Source organism: Lissotriton helveticus, chromosome 7, assembly GCF_964261635.1.
Source record: "Lissotriton helveticus chromosome 7, aLisHel1.1, whole genome shotgun sequence".
NCBI lineage: Eukaryota > Metazoa > Chordata > Amphibia > Caudata > Salamandridae > Lissotriton > Lissotriton helveticus.
The window spans coordinates 1,634,169,980-1,634,188,901 of NC_136068.1; the positions used below are offsets into that span (position 1 = coordinate 1,634,169,980).

The following is an 18,922-nucleotide window of genomic DNA, read 5'->3' on the forward strand; positions in this document are numbered from 1 at the left end:
CGGAGGGGCGCTGCTGCAGTGTGTCACTTGAGGAATGTGGGTCAGCTGTTAACACCCGCACTTGTCAAGATACGAGCAGCTAAAGAAAGAAGGCGACACATTTAGAAACTCCAAATAGGGCCCTGATTCAGCCGCCGCGAGCAGTGACCAATGAGCACCTGTCCGGAGACCGCCCCTCGTCACGGGGGCAAGGTCGGTTTTTTTTATCAGGATGAGGAGACGCCAAAGCCCCCTCCTCCGCGGGGCCAGTGTCACTTATTGCGAAGGGAGATGAGGCGCGCGTGGAGGTGCTCGCCCCGTGGGATGAAGCTCACAGCCGGAGCCCAAGAAGGTGAGACGACGTGGGTCGGGAGGTGACGGAAAGTCGTGTGTATGAACGATACTGGTCCCAGGTTGTCGTCAGTCTACCTGCGAATGCTAGGAGCGTGGGAATCAGGGGGTCAGTATGCCTGAGTGTACCTGGAGCTCACAGACAGGTTTCAAAGAGCCGAGTGCATGTTTGCATTTTGAAGGTCACAGACAAGGCCTCGCGAGTCGCGAGGTGAGTCTGCGAGTCTAGACCTCGCGGCCAGGATTTCAGGAGCGGACTCTCGAGCGCACAGCAAGTGTCCAATGAGATACGTCTGTGCGCGGCACAAGCTCACTAGCGGCTGCGGAAATGAGAGGGAGAAGGAGGTTAATCAGAAATATAAAGGCAGCTTGGCAGCCACGTTTTATTTATTTGATAGAATCTGAAATTTTGAATGGAAGCCTATAAAAAAGATTTGCACTAGGCACAGTCAGCGTATCACTAAAAACATACCTTTTGAAAGCACTTTAAACATTTAAACACAAACGTTTTACAACAGCCTATATATACTGTGTGCAATAAAACGAATGGCTTACATATTCACAATGCTTTTTGTGACAGTCTGGACCCTCCTAGCACTATAAATGGATCTCATTTTTTCCAGTGCCCTGACCAGCTTTTCAAATGTGTGAGTGACCGTCTGGTTACACCAACAGACATCTGAAGTGATCACATTAACCAACCGAACTTTCCTATCAGAAAAATGCATTGCCAACAAACACATTTACGTTGCATTATTTTATCATATAAGGTGTGTGCATTACATGTATATACAGTTACCTGTAGGTGAAAGATCAAAATAAAGACTATTTCGCAGTGCTTAATTTGAGCACCTGCTCTAGTGACAGTCCATCACATGGTGACACTGTCTGTCACAGACAGGCTTTAAGGAGCAGAGGGTATTTTTGCACTTGGATGTCACAGCCTGGGCAATGAGCAGTGCGTTTGTGTTCGCCAAGAGGTAAGGATCCCAAAAGGTGAGTCTAAAGTGGACAGCCAGTGTCACACGAGATGAGGATCTGTGCGGCTTGAGCTCACAGACAACCTTCAAGTAGGTAAGTGTATGCTAGTACTTGTAATTCACAGCCAAGGCCTTGTGAGGTGAGTCTGAGTGAGTCCGCAGCACGCTACCAGGGCCTCAGGAAGTGAGCCGGTGTGCAGTTTGAACTCATAGTAAAGCATCAAAGTGCTGAGGGTAGGTTTATACTTGGAGGTCAAAGCCAGGGCCACGCCTGGTGAGGGTATGTGAGTGAATACGTCCTCGTAAGGATCCCAGGATGTGGGTCTTTGTGATTCTGGCTTTGTCAGCTGTGCTTGCAATAGGTCAGTTTGTCTGCACGTGAAGCTCTCAGGCAGGGGCCCAGAGATGGGTCTGCATGCACCAGGAAGTCCCAGTTAGGGTCCCCGGAGGTGAATCTCATATTCCAAGGAGTGTGCAGTCACCGAGCTCACAGTCAATATCTGATAAACTGAGTGTTTGGACCCCACAGCCAGAGCCCAGAAGACCAGAGTTTACACCTAGAGGGACACCAAGGTTCTTCTAAGCTTTGTGTAGTCTTAGAATAGAATATCTTCCTATTTAGTATGCAGGTGGTAGAGGTTGCTATGTGTTGCATAATTCATATACTCAGTCTACAAGTACTATCACTCTATCAGTCTAGAGGTCGATTATGAGTTTAAGGCTCTGGGATTATCTGCACAGTCCCCAAATCTACTTTATTCTCAGTCCACAGAACTTCTAAAAAATGTTTATTCCTTCTGCTCAGTGTACATGTATTGGTATTCAGTTATGACTTTTGATGTTTGGTGTAGATTTTAGGTGTTTAGTGTCCATTTCAGATTATAAATAGACAGTTCTGATGTTGATTATACAGCTATTATGTTGAATATTCGATTCTTATGCATTTGTACAATTCTGATAGTCAGGGGCAGCTCTTGCCATCAGTGTACAGTTCCTTTAGTCTTTCATAAAGCACCACTTGTCATTGTGTGATTGATTCGTGGCGCTGGCCTTCCAGAGAGACATGAAAAACTATAAACGTGTACAGTACAACATGGATAATGAACATGTTGTTCCCAGACACCAGTTGGGTGTAGTAGACAACACCTGCATGCTTTGATCACGGAGACTGGTCTTGTACTAGAAAGAGATTTACTTTAAACACATTCGTTTAGAGGAGTTTCCTGAGTTGAAGGTAGTTTGATCGTAATTGTATTTATATAGCGCAAACGCCCCCTGACGAAGCGTTGAAGCACTTTTCAGTGAGTTGCGCGCTACTTTGGAACCCAAGGTAGATTAGTGGACTACTAGAATAGGGAGATATCAATTGTTATTCGGATCTGTGAGCATGTGAATGTTAGTTTGTTTAAATAAGATAAATCAGGATAGATGAGATCCACTTCATCCATTGGATCACTTCTTTCCTCCTTCTCCTGGTCACTTTTTCCCCTAGATAATTAATTTAAGTTTCTCTGCATTGTGCATTGTGCCCAGGGTACTTGTCACCAGTGCTTAATTTGAACTGGTGGTTTCTGGTGCTCAGTACTGGCACGTAATAGTCAGTATTAGTGCTTGTGACAGTCTGCCACAAGGTGGCCCTGTCTGGCTAATGTTGAGCTGACCACAACAACAGGTGTTTATTATTTCAATATACATCAAAAACTTCTGTGCTCCCTTCCACAGGCATGCCCTGCCGACAAGGGCCGCCTTGATGGTGTAAATTGCACCTAAAAAATTTCCTATTGAATAAAATGAGTAGCGTGGAAAAACACCCTAGCTGCTGGAAAAGTAAAAATCTATTATTAAGGTTAGTTCTAAACAGACCTATTTTTACAAACTTTAAACCTTCTGGCGAATTTTCAGAACATTAGCAGCTTGCAGAAATGCACGACTTTTCTTGATTTCTTTTTAAAACATTTCGCTGACTGCTACTGTCTGGTCTCTGAGCCCGAGCTAATTCTTTGTCTGTTCCAGTTGCCCGCACAAAGCTCTAACCCTCGAGGCAGCTAGAGAGTAGAAGTTAAAATTAATTTTTTAGCAGGCTATATTTTAGGTAGTACAAATGGTTTCTGCTGCACAGTGATTTAAAAAAAATATGAAGATATCGCAAGTTTCCCAGATCTATGCGTAGCAGTTCACCCAAAGCAGAGGTTTGCTTAGCATGCGGAGAGGTGCAGTCCAATTTATACAAATATAAAATCAGGACTACAAGCCCGAAAAGGCAAAGTAGAACCTTAGATTGGGTAGCCAGCTCACGCACATGCTAAACATTAGGGGCCTCATTTATGAGGCTGAGCGTCACTTTTACGCCGTTGGTGCGTCACTTTTTGTGACGCACCAGTGGCGTAAAAAATGCGCCTTGCTGCGCCATATTTACAAAGTGACGCATCTAGGTAGATGCGTCACTTTGTAAACCCCTGCGCCACATTATATCTGCACCAGGTATAATGTATGCAAGGGGGGGGTATTGACGCAAGGAAGGGTCGTAGAAGTGACGCAGTGAAATCTATGAGATTTTACTGCGTCACTTTTAGGACGCCGTTGCTTCAAATTCTTGCGCCTGCCTCACATGGGGCTTGCCCCATGTGAAAGGATGCATTGCTGGAGTTGCTTCACTTTTGTGACACACTCCAGCAATGCGTCACTTTTGCGCTTACAGATACGTCAGAAATACTGACGTATCTGTAACTCCTTGCGAAATGATGTGTCATACATTAAATATGACGCATCAGGAATGTCGCAAGGAGTGCGCACTGAGAAGTGATGCATCGCTGCTTTCACGCAGCGATGCGTCATTTCTCATAAATGAGGCCCTAGAACTCTGGACATGCACTTTACTAGTATAAATGTCTTTGGGCGCTTTTAAGAGTTGGTGTTAAAATACATTAGACACATTAATAGTCCTATGAGTACAGCTACTCAAAGCAGCAAAGAACATTTAGGCAAACGCAGACGCAGTTCTGACTATCTTCTTACGTACAAGTGAATCCCGTAGACAGAGCCAGCTGTCCTGTCAGTCTGTGTGAAATGTCAAAGATTAAGCCACCTGTCCTTTCTGTCGTAGGTGCATCGTAGTGTCAGTCATTTTCATTCAACATTTCTCCGGAAAATATTTCCCAAAATGATTGACTTTTTGTGAAATGTGTCAATGTATAGTTTGAGTGCATGATAGAGTAAGACGTGGAAAATATCTTTTTTCCCCTAATTTCTATGGCTAACATTACTATTTGCTCACTTGTATTCAAGGATATTTGCAAACTTACTCTGAACAAAAGGCCGGGATTTCTTCAGTCTGTCGTGTTAAGAGATGATTTGCATGTTTATATTTTATTTTTCACTGTATCTTTGTGCAAGGTGTTCCAGTTGTTATTTATTATAAGGAACACATTGGCACCAAGTATATGTAGTGATGATTTTTCAAGTCAGCTCGAAGTACCAGGACCTTTTATAACAAGGGTTCCCAGTTATATGTTATTTATTTTGTTGACATTTCTTCTGTATTTATCCATATTTATTTGTTTAGAATGTTATCTGTACTTATCCATATTTATTTTAGGTTTTGTGAAAAAATTAAGTTGAAACTTGTATATTTCCATGTTTATGTAAACGATTTTAAAATAAATACAGACAGGAAAGAAATGGTTTTCTGTCTGTTTTTATCTGTAAAAATCAGTAAAAACTGAAAACAGGCAGCCCTATTTTTAATTATTCGGAGAGTGGATCTGTGTCTCTGTGGTCACGAGACAGCTTTGTTTAAATATGATTGTAGAATGTTATCATAGATATAATTATCCAAATGAATTTTACTCAATTTACGAATAATAAAAGAATGAAAGACTGCGCCATACTCATTTCAATTTTGGAAAGTTTTGTTGAGGTTCGTCAAAAGAAGTCAAAGTTATCAGTAACACAAAAAACACTTTTCCTAAGGAACTACTGGTATATATGCCAGCAGATCCTTAGGAAAAGAGTTTTTTTTGTATTGCTAATAACTTAGACACCTTTTGACGAATCTCAACTAAACTTTTCAAAATAGTGCTACATTTTGACTAGTTTGTGCATGGAAAGTTTCGGGGTGACCCATCAAGCTGGGGCCGAGAAAAAAAGAGGGCCCCAAAACACAAACTCTCCATGCAAAAACTGCTGAACGGAATTACCCCAAATTTGGTAGGGAGCTAGATCTTGGTCCGCAGATGGTGCTTTTTGTGATTTGATGTAAATGTGTTCAGTAGTTTTTGAGAAATTAAGGTTAAAAATACAGATATCTGGATGGTGGGGTCCCTGAGAAGCTCGAGAGACTCTAGGAGGAGCGCCAATTTAAAAATAGAGCATTCTGATTAGCCTATGGGGCTTTTTTGCCCTTGGGCCAATTTGCTCCCACAGGAGTCAGACTCCAGCAGGAACGAGCTGATTGGCTACCAGGAACATCAGAAAAATGTTGCTGGTAGCCATTACTGGACTTAGCCCCCTATCCTGCAGTAGTGAATGAAAAAAATATAAAGGGGAAAGGGACCTCCCTGGGACCACAATAAAAAAAAATTCTGCATTTTCTGCTGCGATCCGGATAGGAAAAAAAATGGAGACAGTGCCACATCATTCAATAATAGGCCCTGGGGATCCCATACTCTGGGCCATATTCAATATGGGGAGGGGCGGCCATGTAACCCCCTGCCCGAGCCATTATAGGCCCCGGGGAGCCCACCTCCGTGGCCACATTCAAAAAGGGGAAGGGGGCGTGTGGATCCCCTCCCCAACCCAATCACTGGCCATGAAGAACCCCCGCACGGCTGAAATAAACAAAAAAAGGGGCGGGAGGCCATGTGGCCCCTCTTCCTGGGCCATCACAGGCCATGGGGGCCCTCCTCTCGTCCCACAATTGCTCAAAAAGGGGAGGGGCCCTCCCGGAGCCTTTCAATGGTCCTGGGGGCTCACTAGCAGCATCCTGGGGAGCTCACCCGCTGGACACAATGCTTCCTCTGCCCAAAATCTGCTCCCAGTGGACAGTGGCTTTACAATGCTCCTGCCAGATGTGAGCAGACTTGAGATCTGCTTCCCTGCCCACACTGTTAAGAGCAAGGAAACAGATCAAGAGATTTCTCCCACCCGGAAGGAGCAGCACAAATAACTGCTCCATGAGGGTGAGAGTAATGCCAGCTCCCGCAGCATGTGGGGAGCCAGCTGGAGCCAAGGGGCCCAAGACTACCCCTGTGACCCCGAACATTGTAGATGGTGGTTCTTCCGGGTGGGTACTAGGGTACCCACCTTTAATTAATGCCTCAATGAAGGCCCTTGGAGATGTGGTCCCTGGAGCCAAAAACATCTTAGGGAGATGGGCCAAGTGGCCATCCCTCCACTTAAAAAAAGAAACAGACCTGGCAGGGGAAGCCCCCAGGCCCAGTTAAAGGCTCTGGGAGGGTCGCCACACAGCCTCCCTCCCTATTAATAATAAAAAGGCCATAGGGATTGGGTCCCCAGAGCCTAAGAAGGTGAATCGAGGGGGGCTACATGATTCCCCATATCCTTTAATAAAAGATACAACCCTGGGGGATGAGTTCCCCAGGTCCTAAAGAGACCTTTTTAGTAAGTATCGTCCCCGGCGGTGGGCTTTCCCAGGCCTTTAGTGACTCGGGGCGGGGGGCCACATGGCCTCGGGTGATGAGGTCTCCAGCACCGAAAGAGGCTCGGGAGGGGGGGTCACACTGCCCTCCTCCCCTTCAAAATAGATATGGCCCTGGTGAATGGAGTCCCCATGACTTAATAAGGCCTGGGGAGGGGGCTGAGCGGCACCCTTCCTGTTAAAAAAGAAACAGCCATGGGGGGTATGTCATCAATGATGTTATTTGAGATGTCATCAGTGGTGTCATAACTTATATCATAGAACATGTCATGAGTTATGTAATATGTGGGGTCGTAAGCAGTTCATAACTGGGACATACAAGCATTGTAAATGCTGCATGGTAGAGGCCCTGCATGGTAAAAACATATTTTTAATGTTGTTTCCCATGAGTGGAATCAGGTGTTCTCTAAGGAACATGGGCCCATTTCAGCAAGGTGTGTCAATCCGAAACACTAAGAGCATTAGCGGTTCCATGTTCCCAACAGTGGCTCTTAAACCAGAGACCACACATGTGGTCTCCACTCTTTCACTCATCAACATAGATTGTCCCGCAGGCACTGCAGGAGTACAAACTACTGGTTGAGGTCAAGATGAACAAGGTGGAGTAGGAGATTTTGCAACTTAAGAGATAAGGATGCAGACCCAATCAGAGCATCCAGGTGACCCAGGTCAGACACCAGAAGCCTGGAGCACTCCATAGGGCTTGATCAGGGAAAGCGTGCTACCAGAAGGCAATATATTCTAAAGGGCGAGGACAAGAGCCTGAGCTTTTTGGTTTTATTTGCTGCACACAACAAGATGGCCCAGTAAACCGCAGCCAGGTAAACGTCTGTGCTTTATGGCGCACGGTGCACTGAGAAGAGTATTCTTGGATACATACAACTGTGATGCCCTGCCATCCACTCCAAGTGTATGAAGGTTATCAGGGCAGAATTTGGCTCGCATTAGGACATGTATCAGCATCATTAATGTATCTGTGACCTCAGACGTACAGAAGAGTATGTGCTTTAATACTGGGGACTGTGATTTGATACTAAGGGATGCAAACATTTTTAGAAAGATGGCGCAATCAATCAAATTGCATCTCGGGGCTGAGTCCTAGCCTGAAAAGTTCTTGTTAATGAAGATCCCTGGGAAAAATATGAATCATGGGAGTATTTCTCAAAGGCTCCACCATAAGGGTGACATTTGGGATTCGTATCTGAATAACAGCACTAATGTCCATGTCTCTTCATCTTCCCCTAATTCCCAGGGTTCCTAGCGGTGGACGAGGGAAGCTACAAACCTGACGTCAGAGGAGATGAACCGTCAAGGTAGGTGCGAAGGAAGGGGCCACTGTTCAGGCAAGGGGTGGTTTACTGCATAGGGAGGTTGGTGGGTCCACCGGTCTAGGGAATTGTGGGGTGGAGGGAGGCTTCTGTATCCATAGGCACGGTATGTATAGTTGTTACACTTATTAGTTGAGCCCGTGTTACAAAATAGGCAATATGCATGGTGTGTGCCAGTGCGCACACACACATATACACACGCCCTTATTTTCCCACCCACATGCAAACATTAATCCTCATCAAACGGCTGCAACTTGTGTGGTGGGAGTGAAGCTCGAACAATCTTGTTTTAAATTGATTTATTTTTAATGCTCTAACTGCTGCCAAAACACATTTGGAGCACAAAATTACCAGAGCACTTCCTCTCTCTTATAACACATACATTTTACGTCTACTTATAAACTCTTATATGAAATCTAACGTCCGCACATAATTAATATTTTATTCAAGTTATTTGATTGTTTAATGTCTATGTTTAGTAGTCTATCATTGCATGTATAAAAAAATCCCTTTTTAGCAAGCTCTCACTCGAGAATTGAACTGATAAGTAAGTAAAGCGTCCATTTTTCGAAACAAATTTCCATTTGCAAGACCGCCATCAAACTTTCATTTGCACGTATGCGCGTGGGCAGTACTACCAATTATATAGCAAACACTGATTACTGTTTCATGTAAATGTCATATGTAAAGCTGCTTCGTCTAATCACGTGTTTAATGATATACACATGTTTGCAAGCTTAGACAATGTACTAAGTCTGTGTTTGGCTGCATGGTAAACATCAAAGAACAACACTAAACGCAATGGAGACAGCCCAGCATTTTGTCTTCTTGGTATTGATGGCATAAATTGAGAAAAGTGGCATAGCTCTGTTGAACTACAGGAAAAAACAGAAATGCCAAAGGGGGGCAAACGGAGAAAAGGCAGCACAGATGGTTGCTTATTGGAGTCTCGGTTCAACTAGTGAATACAGCGGACCAGATTGGTAGGAATGGTCCTTCTGGACTACTGCAGTATTCTCTACACAGGTCCTCCTAGAAAGCCCACTGACAGACCACAAAGAGTGAAAACCATTCAGCCAAATTAGGGGTGAATTTGCAGAAATAAGAGAACTGCAAACTACCCCCAAAGGCACTCCACTGGCTCCTGTCGGATGTGAGGATACATTTCACAGTATTCTGTAGCCCCAAAAAGTAACAACGGAGCCAGGTAGCTGCAAACCCTGGCTCCCCAGTACCCCCAGGCCGGGAACCTATGATCAGCCAACTTTTACCTTACCAACAAAGCACCTTCCTTCAACAGGAAGAAAGGGGCTGGCCAAACTCTGGATCTCTTTGATTCCCACCCTGAGAACAGGACCCAATCCCCTCGGCTTCAGATGGAGCCTGAAAACTGGTGTTTGTCTGAACACTTGGCACTAGTTTAGGACAGTGAATATTGAATGCTGGATAGGGTCTATGGGCCAGATGTAAGTGGCCATTTACCGACCGGTAACGGCCGATTTCGGCCGTTACCGACTGGTAAATGGGTATTTGGGATGTAGGGGGCCAATTTTACCGATTCGGTAAATTTACTGAATCTGTAAATTTACCGAATCGGTAAAATACAGAATCGGTATTTTTACCGATTCGGTAACTTTGGGATGTAGGTGGGACTCTTCTGAGTCCCAAAGGCCTTTCAGATTCGGTATTTTACCACCCAATCCAATTGGGTGGTAAAATACCGAATCCAGGTGTGCATGCACATGTGTGCATGCACACCTATGCCATGTGACAGACAGACATGCCCTTAGGGCATGGCTGTGTGCCACATGGCACACATGCCTGTATTTGAGGTGCTAGAGGGTGTCAAAGTGACACCCCCTGCACCCTTGCTTGAATCGGTATTTACCGAATCGGTAAATACCGATTCGGTAATGCCCATTGATTCCTATGGACTTCAATGCCCATAGGAATCAATGGGCATTACCGAATCGGTATTTACCGATTCGGCAAATACCGATTTTTACAGATTCGGTAATTCAATTACCGAATTTACCTACATCTCCCTCCTTCTATTTTACCGATTCATAAATACCGAATCGGTAAAATTCTGTATTTTTGAGTCGGTAAAATAGAATTACCTACATCTGGCCCTATACCTTGTATGCAGCAGGATTTGACCTATCCCAGACTTCCTGTCATAACTGAAGTATTCGTTTTCTTCTTCAGTGCTCTGTAGTGGCCGCTGGTGGTATATAACCCCCTCCCAGATAAATAGATACATTATAATTTGGTAAAAAACAACAATTCTTCTTTCACTGTAATGCAGTGGAGCCAGCAAATGCTTTCCCGATTCTGTTCTGGTCAAGATTTAGTAAAGATATTGTCATTATCTGTATAATGCAAACCTCTTTTAATAGGTCGGCCCTTTGTCATCATCCTGTGATCGAATGATAACTTGAGTAACTTCTTGCAGTCACCCCTGGAGTCCAGCATGCAGAACAAGGACAGCCTACGGCAGCGTATGGGAACTGCACCAATCAACAGCTACATGATGCACAAGAGAGAGAAGTGGAAACATAACGGCAATGTCTGATCAGAAGATCTCTGTATGATCTGGGAGGAAGCCCCCCTCCACTGGCTTTAACATCTTGAAGAGGGGAGAAGGTAAGATGAATGATTCTGTATAGAACCAATAGACATTAGGGACAGCAATGTGTGGCTGGATTTACACAAGTAAGACGTCAGCGCTCTATTGTCAGGCAATGTCGGCAGCTCCATGGCTGGAGTTTAGCTGCGATGGACAACCAGGCTTTGGTTAAACTCTCGGGGCCTCATTTATGAGGCCTTGCGTCAGTTTTGCGCTTCCGATGCGTCACTTTCTGTGACGCATCAGTGGCGTAAAACATGCCTCCTGTTGCACACTATTTACAAAGTGACACATCTAGGCAGATGCGTCACTTTTTAAACCCCTGCGCTACATTATACCTGCGTCAGGTATAATGTATGCCGGGGGTACGTTCCCCTGCAAAAAGCCTCGTAGAAGTGACGTAGTGAAATCTATGAGATTTCACTGCGTCACTTCTAGGACGCCGTTGCGTCAAAATCTTGCGCCTGCCTCACAGCCGGCGTACGACTGATGCAGGCCCTTTCACATGGGGATTGCCCATGTGAAAGGACGCATTGCTGGAGTTGCGTCACTTTTGTGACACACTCCAGCAATGCGTCACTTTTGCTCTTACAGATACGTCAGAAATACTGACGTATCTGTAACTCCATGCAACATGATGCATCATACATTAAATATGACGCATCAGGTATGTCGTAATGAGTGCGCACTGAGAAGTGACGCATCACTGCTTTCACGCATCGCTGCTTTCATGCAGCGATGCGTCATTTCTCATAAATGAGGCCCTCGGAGGAGGTGGAATGTGCAGTGCTCTGCCAGGCAGTGCGACATGCCCATAGATACATCATAGTATTAATGTACTTTCATGCAGAGGGGGCAACACCATGATTAGGTGGTATGTGCAACCCACTGGCAAGGCGACCTGTCCCTGGCACTGTGCAAGTCAGGCATCGGGCAGTTCTGTGACCGGATCATAGTGTCATTGCATTGCCCATGAAGGTAGCTTTATGGCTAAAGCAAAGGTGCAGCGTGCGGATAGGCAAACATCCTGCAAACCAGCCAGCAAATCTTTTAGCACTGTGAGGAAAGATCTAATTGTGCTAAAGTAACAAACAAGCATTGGCAATGCCAACAAATCTGTTTTACAAATGTATTGTCAAGCCAGATCTAAAACTAAAAATCCATGTACGTTAATGACTGCCCTCTTCGCATCTGTGATGCTGACCGAGAAAAACAACACAAATTATCCAGTTATCTAAGACACTTTAATAGTATTAGACTGTCAGGTGTGCTTCGAATGTTCAAGCTTAGGCAATTGGATAATTAAGAACATTATCACAGCAGTTTGGAGAGCACTTTTATGTGGAAGCACACAACTTCTGCCCAATTAATAACTGCACTTCTGACTCCCAACATGTGGGTAGAGCCAAAGCCCCTTTCCTGGTGTTTCCCGCATAATTGCCTGGTAACAGGTGATCTGTCAAGCCAGACCATAAAAAAGGGTTGCAATCAGAAATCCCATCACGATCATATAAGATAATATATTGCTTGACTCTAACAGGAGAGTACATTTATGCCATGACTTGTTATCAATCTATGATCGAGTGGTGGCAGCACTCTGTGTGAAGGCAGTGGTGAATAATTAAAAACAGGAGGCTCTGTTTTTTTTTTTTCAAGGTCGACCTTTTCCTTAATGGTTTGGACAGACCGAGCACTCGGAAATCACCTAGAAGGGAAACGTCTGAACATCAGCGGATGAAAGGTACAGTACGAATTAATTTCAGAACACGATTAACACTTTTTATATGACCCACAGATGTGTGTCATACAACTCTGAATATTTTCACAGGATTTGAGGTCATGCTTGAAAGAGCTAACGTTTCACATAATTGTCCAGGGTCACATTCAGCCCATCTCTCAAACATGAAATTATTTTCCTAAATTTCAAAACTAGTTGTGCGGTCTCTTGACTTTCAGTCATCTTAAATTATTTGTTATTAGCCAACTTGTTTTTTGTTGCATCTTTAAAATTATAACACTTTTCGCGCATACAATGAGAAATGTAATTTCTGTATACCAGGGACTATCCCCCAGATTCATCATTGTCATGTTTTGCGAGTCCTTAATAGCGATTATTAAGGAATCGCTATTAAAGACTCGCAAAACGGGATTCATGTAGGAAATCGGAATATTATTTGCCATTTCTACTGCTTCCTTATTTGCGATTAGCAAATTGCTAATCGCAAATAAGGAATGACTCTCCATTCATTCCTATGGGCCTAAAGGCCTAAAGGCCCATAGGAATGAATGGGGAGTCATTCCTTATTTGCGATTAGCAATTTGCTTAATCGCAAATAAGGTAGCGATTTCAAGGGTGATAGGGGTGTCCAAAGGACACCTTGTAGCACCCCTGAAATGAAAATGTAGACTGATGTTGCGCACACACATGTCCAAAGGACATGTGTGTGTGTAACATACAACTTAGAAAAATGCACTGTTTTCGCTATGTACCACGGAGTTACACTTCGCGGTAAATAGCGACCTAATATTGCGAATTCGCAATTTCAAAAAGGTTCATGAATAGCATTTAAAGAATCTCTAATTGAGATTCCTTAAATGCGATTCTTCACAATATAGCGATTTCTAGTATAGCGATTTTTGCATTTGGGATGATGAATCCCAAATGCAAAAATTGCACTCGCAAAGGGCCAGATTCTCAGAATCTGGCCCTTTGCGAGCCGATTGTAGTATGATGAATCTGGCCGTATATCTTTCCTGATTCTAACACAGTTTAATCGTTGGTATGGATGTTCATACTGAGGCATAAGGGATGGGGATAAAGATGTCAATGAAGAAACACCTTCCACAATAACTGGCTCTCTAAATTGCTTTTATAAAATGAATTAAAGGGTTGGCAGGTGTTCCCAGTATAAAATACTTGCAAGGGTATTGCAACTAGAGGTCGCTCATTTTCCTGGAACCACGTCCCTCAATGCATAAAAGCCTCCTCATCACTTCTGGAGTTCCGCAAGAAGCTGAACACCTGCCTTTTCTTAGAAGCATCTTGAAACCACATACCTACACACCTTGCCCAAGCACCTGAATTACCTTTCGGGTGATTAGTGCACAATATAAATCAACATAACTTCACACGGAATAAATAGGGTTTGTATATGTGTGTGCTTTACTGCTGTGATGTTTAATGGGTTTTATGATCAAATAACTCCCTCGCTATGAAATGTACTAGTTAGTTTTATAAATGTATGATTCATATTAAAATCAACAAATATTTGTGTTGTAAACAAAGTAAAAATGTAAAGGTATATATTGTTTAAATCAGATGGGATGTGTAGCAACTGAAAGCAGTAGCCATCGCTTAGTAACACATCGAGGCTTAATTGAGGAAAGGTTATTATTATTATTATTATTACGAATTTTAATATAGCGCCTGGTTACCATAAGGCATCCCCGCGCTTATCCAGAGAATAGCAGCGTCACATCAGCACAAGAAATCAGGCAGGGAACAAAAAAGTTTTCAAGAGTTTACGAAAACGTAAAAAACTTGCTTCCGAACGCAGGTACAGAGGGAGGGAGTTCCACAGGATAGCCACCCTTATGGAAAATCTTCTTCCACCAGTTCTTTCTTTCCTCACCCTCAAGACCTGCAGCAGGTGTTGATCGTCGGAGCGGAGAGAGCGGGGGGCCTTATAGGATTGGACCATATCCTCAAGGATAGGTGGCCCTTTCCCCTGTAAAAGTTTGTGGGCTATACAAAGTGACTTAAATGTAACCCTCTCTCTGACGGGGAGCCAATGTAGCGCCTTCAGTGCAGGGCGAGCAGACTGACGCCTCGGGACATCCATCAGGAGCCTAGCGGCCGCATTCTGCACCTGCTGCAGTTTGTTTAGTGTACCTTCCGGGGCACCCAAAAACAGGGCATTACTAAAGTCCAACCGCGAGATGATAAGCCCCTGAATAAGTAACCTCCTAGAGGCTGCTGGCAGTAAAGGTAAGATCTTCCGGGCTGAGCGGAGCAAGCCAAAACACACGCCTGAGATCTTTTTCGCGTGAGTTTTAAAGGAGAGGTCCTGCTCAAGCCACACCCCGAGGCTCTTGATCTCCTGCTTAGGGGTGGGCACGGGTCCCAAACAACTGGGCCAGCTGCTGGGAGATAAAGAAGGCGATGAATTCCCCAGCAGCATCAATTCAGTCTTCGAGCCGTTAAGCTTTAGGGCTGAGCTACACATCCATGTAAAGATCTTCTCCAAGCATGTGTGCAACCGGTCGGGATGATGGGTCGATTGAGGGAGACCTACTACCAGCTGGGTATCATCAGAATAGCTGATGATCTTAATACCCAGAGGCAGTACCACTCTCTCCAGGGGGGCCATGTAGATGTTGAATAAAGTAGGGCTCAGCGAAGAGCCCTGTGGCACACCGCACTGGAGAGGTACTGAGGATGATTTCTCAGGGCCTTCCCATACCTCAAATGACCGGCCTTTCAAAAAGGAGACGAACCACCTGAGGGCCATCCCGGAGACCCCCACCCCTGACAGCCGTCGGAGAAGCACCTGATGGTCTACGGTGTCGAAGACAGCACTGAGGTCCAGGAGGATCACTGCCACTGATCCCCCTGAATCCAAAATGCTCCTTGCGTTCTCCACGACTGCCAGCAAGGCGGTATCGGTCCCCTGACCGGGGCGGAACCCAGTTTGAGAATTGCCCAGAAGGACGTTAGACTCCAAGAAGCGTGAAAGGCGACTATTCACCAGCTTCTCGGCCACCTTACTGATGCCGGGAAGCAGGGATATAGGCCTAAAATTGGCAAGGTCGGCTGGATCCAAGTTCGGCTTCTTTAAAAGAGCCTTACTAGCCACATCGCAGAATGAAAAAGTTATGCCTCTTTAACCAGAGACGAGGCATCAATTTCTAAAAACAAAATTTTGGAAGGATTGTCCGCACTTGTTAAAAAGGTAAGATAATAGAAATGTAGACTTGGCTAGGTACCTTTGAATGTGTTATCTACCTATCATGCACTCTTGCCTGCATTGACCAGGTGTCCCCTGCATCATTACGCTCATTACAATATTACTCTGGAGTCTAATGACCATGGTTTACTAATGAGACCTGCTTTATGACTGAGATATGGCCTGAACCAGCCTTTTTGAACCGCTATTGATCACATGGAATACTCAAAAATGTATAATAGTTGTAGATTCAGGTGAAAATTCCCTGGGGTTTTTAAGAATCACATAAAAGTAATAGCGTTAGTTAACTATTTGGTGTAATCTTATGACTCGATCTGTCAGCTTCTTTTTTTGTGAGTTGTCCCTATGTATATTTTATTAATGGAAAACAGCCTTGAATGTAGGTGCGCCAATGGGGTACAATTGTGTTCTGTTAATTTAACTGCTGGTGATTTTTATGTGTTCAGAAATGATTAAGTATCTTTCTTCCTTTTTCAGTTTCTGCACCCCTATGTGAGATGGATGGAGTCCCCTAACTGCGACTCAAACCAATGCAATGCTTTTCTAATGGCACTGGAGGAGTACATGGACAAAGGGAAGGTTTCGTTAAAACATGTTCATAGGGTCGTTACCGAGAAAGTTATGCAAACACATTTTTCTATAATTTTTGTTAACCAAAAATATCCCATTTACGTGCGTTGCTCAATCAATGAGCTTTATTATAAGCAATGTTGGAGGTATCTCTACAAACTGTAGGAATTATAGGAAGGTACAGATTGAAGGGACATTCTTAGCCTTCCTACCCTCTAAAGTATGGGGCAAAAGCAATCACTCTGGCAGAGTAATCTCCGAGAGCACAGTGAGCTATGCAGAGATATAGTACCAAGGGCCATATTATCTAGAAAGGGCGATACATTATCGCCGATTTTATCGGCAGGAAACTGTCGCTAAAGCAGCGATAATGGGCTTGATAATATGCCCTTGTGAATTCCCATAGAAGCCCAGGTTAACAACAGAACCTGGGCTTCTATGGGAATTCACAAGGGCATATTATCAAGCCCATTATCGCTGCTTTAGCGGCAGTTTCCTACCGATAAAAGCGGCGATAATGTATCGCCCTTTCTTGATAATATGGCCCCAAATGTGGTGATTCCACCCTGAGCGCATAGATTCCACCACTAGTACGGAGGCTTCGCAAACACAACTTTACTACGTGTAATTTTACCTTTGTGAATTAGGCCTTGGGTGTACTGTGACTAGGATTCAACAGCCTAGAGCCAATTTCCATTAGCCAACATACACAGCCAATCCTCGTCTCTAAAGCTCTAAGCACACACCAAACTATGCTTTGTCTGTAAAGCTCTATGCACACCTAAACTCCAATATGCACAGCAAAGACTTTTTTCTAAATCTTTATGCGCAATCAAGCCTCTTCTCTAAATCTCTATACACATGCACCAGCTATCTTCTTTTCTAAAGCTGAACACACATGCACAACCAATTCCCTTCTTTAATGTTCTTCACCTTCTCTTCAGCTTGTTTTCTAGCCTGTTCTCTACAGCCATGTATAGCTATCATTACCATCTTGCATCATGAGCAACTCTGCTGTATGAAAACACACTCCGTAAATCTGTATCCTGTCTCCTTCTTCTCTGCAACCTATATGTGTATTCTCTTAAATCAAGTTATATATTTCTCTCCTATGCTACATTTCTCTATTCGCATATTTCTATTAGTTTCTCTCATTTCTGTAATGCAGCTGACTGTATGATTCTAATTTCTTTCTACACTATGCTGTTCTGTATAACTAATTTATATTCTATATTTCATTGCTCATCTTTCATTCCTGCCTGTTATCTTTATGTAATTTGTATGCCTGCTGCTCCTACAACAACAGCCATTCTGTGTTCTGCATCTTCCAAGTTAACATAGCTCTCTCTGTATAGATATCATATTTATCCTGTAGGTATCTATCGCTAGATATGTACTATTTCTGAACTATATTTCTATATCATTGATCTGTATGTAACTCCCTTTACCTATGTTTGTGTGTATCTTATCAGCTGTGCACCTGTGTTCACCTGTATCAAATCTGCTCTGTATCTTTTCATGCTTACTGCATTCCTATACTTTATCTTTGTATGACTCTTGATTGTAACCACTGCCTTGGCACTGCTGCCATCTCTGCTGTGTGTTCTTTGCATACATTCTTCATTTGACTCTAAGGATGTGTGTACCCTCTTGCATCTATCTCTGTCTCTAAGATGCCCTGGGGCAGCTGTCCAGGATTCTACTCCAAGGATCCAGCTTCTCTTCGTTGTCTCAGTGGACCACAGGAGTAGCGGCATATTCCTAAGTGTGTGCAAATCCCTTGCTTCTCTTCTGCATTTCTTCTATCACTGTTTTAATAAAAAAACACACATGGTTGCTCTGTCCTTCTGCTAACTGTCTCTTTTCATTTTTTCTCTACTTGCTCTCTAGCTTTGGGCTGCTATGGCTATATATTACATGCACTCATTTGCCATCACATTTGGGACTCCTCAAACACTGGTTTAAAGAACATTCCTCCAACTTTTCTTTCGTATGGAACATATTACTTGCTAATATTTCAGTTGTGTGTCTGCTGTTGCCCTAGAAGCCAAATACACGTGTATCGAGTAGCAATGAAGTATTTTTAATGCACTTAACTAGGCAGGAATTTGTGTTTTGTCACATTTTAGACTGTATCTGAAATCACACAAAATTGCCAGTGAAGGCTTCCGAGGTAGTGCAAAGAAAATCTGAGATTTTATTAAACATCCAGAGGTGGATATTATTAGCGACTGCATAATTTGAACAACTAATATTTTTCGAAAGTTTTTTTTTTAAAACAGCAAATTTTTCTGTGTAATTCTTAAAAAAACCTACACTGTGGCTTACTTTTTATTTGCATCATGAACTATTACCCTTTCAGTTAAATACCTATCTAATACCTTTTGAGGTCCTAATTCGGGAAAAGAGTCATAATTAAGCCTGCAAATAATGGATTATTTGCTGAAAAGTTCCATAATTTA

At 43.6% G+C, this 18,922-nt stretch overlaps 1 long non-coding RNA gene across 1 annotated transcript; it reads left to right on the forward strand.

The window, feature by feature from the left end:
• The first annotated feature begins 212 nt into the window (after positions 1 to 212).
• On the forward strand, positions 213 to 16,801 carry LOC144767582 (uncharacterized). Its single transcript, XR_013598267.1, has 5 exons — positions 213 to 331; positions 8,219 to 8,279; positions 10,750 to 10,940; positions 12,580 to 12,664; positions 16,368 to 16,801. It is a non-coding gene; the product is annotated as an uncharacterized LOC144767582 (long non-coding RNA).
• The last annotated feature ends 2,121 nt before the right edge of the window (positions 16,802 to 18,922 follow it).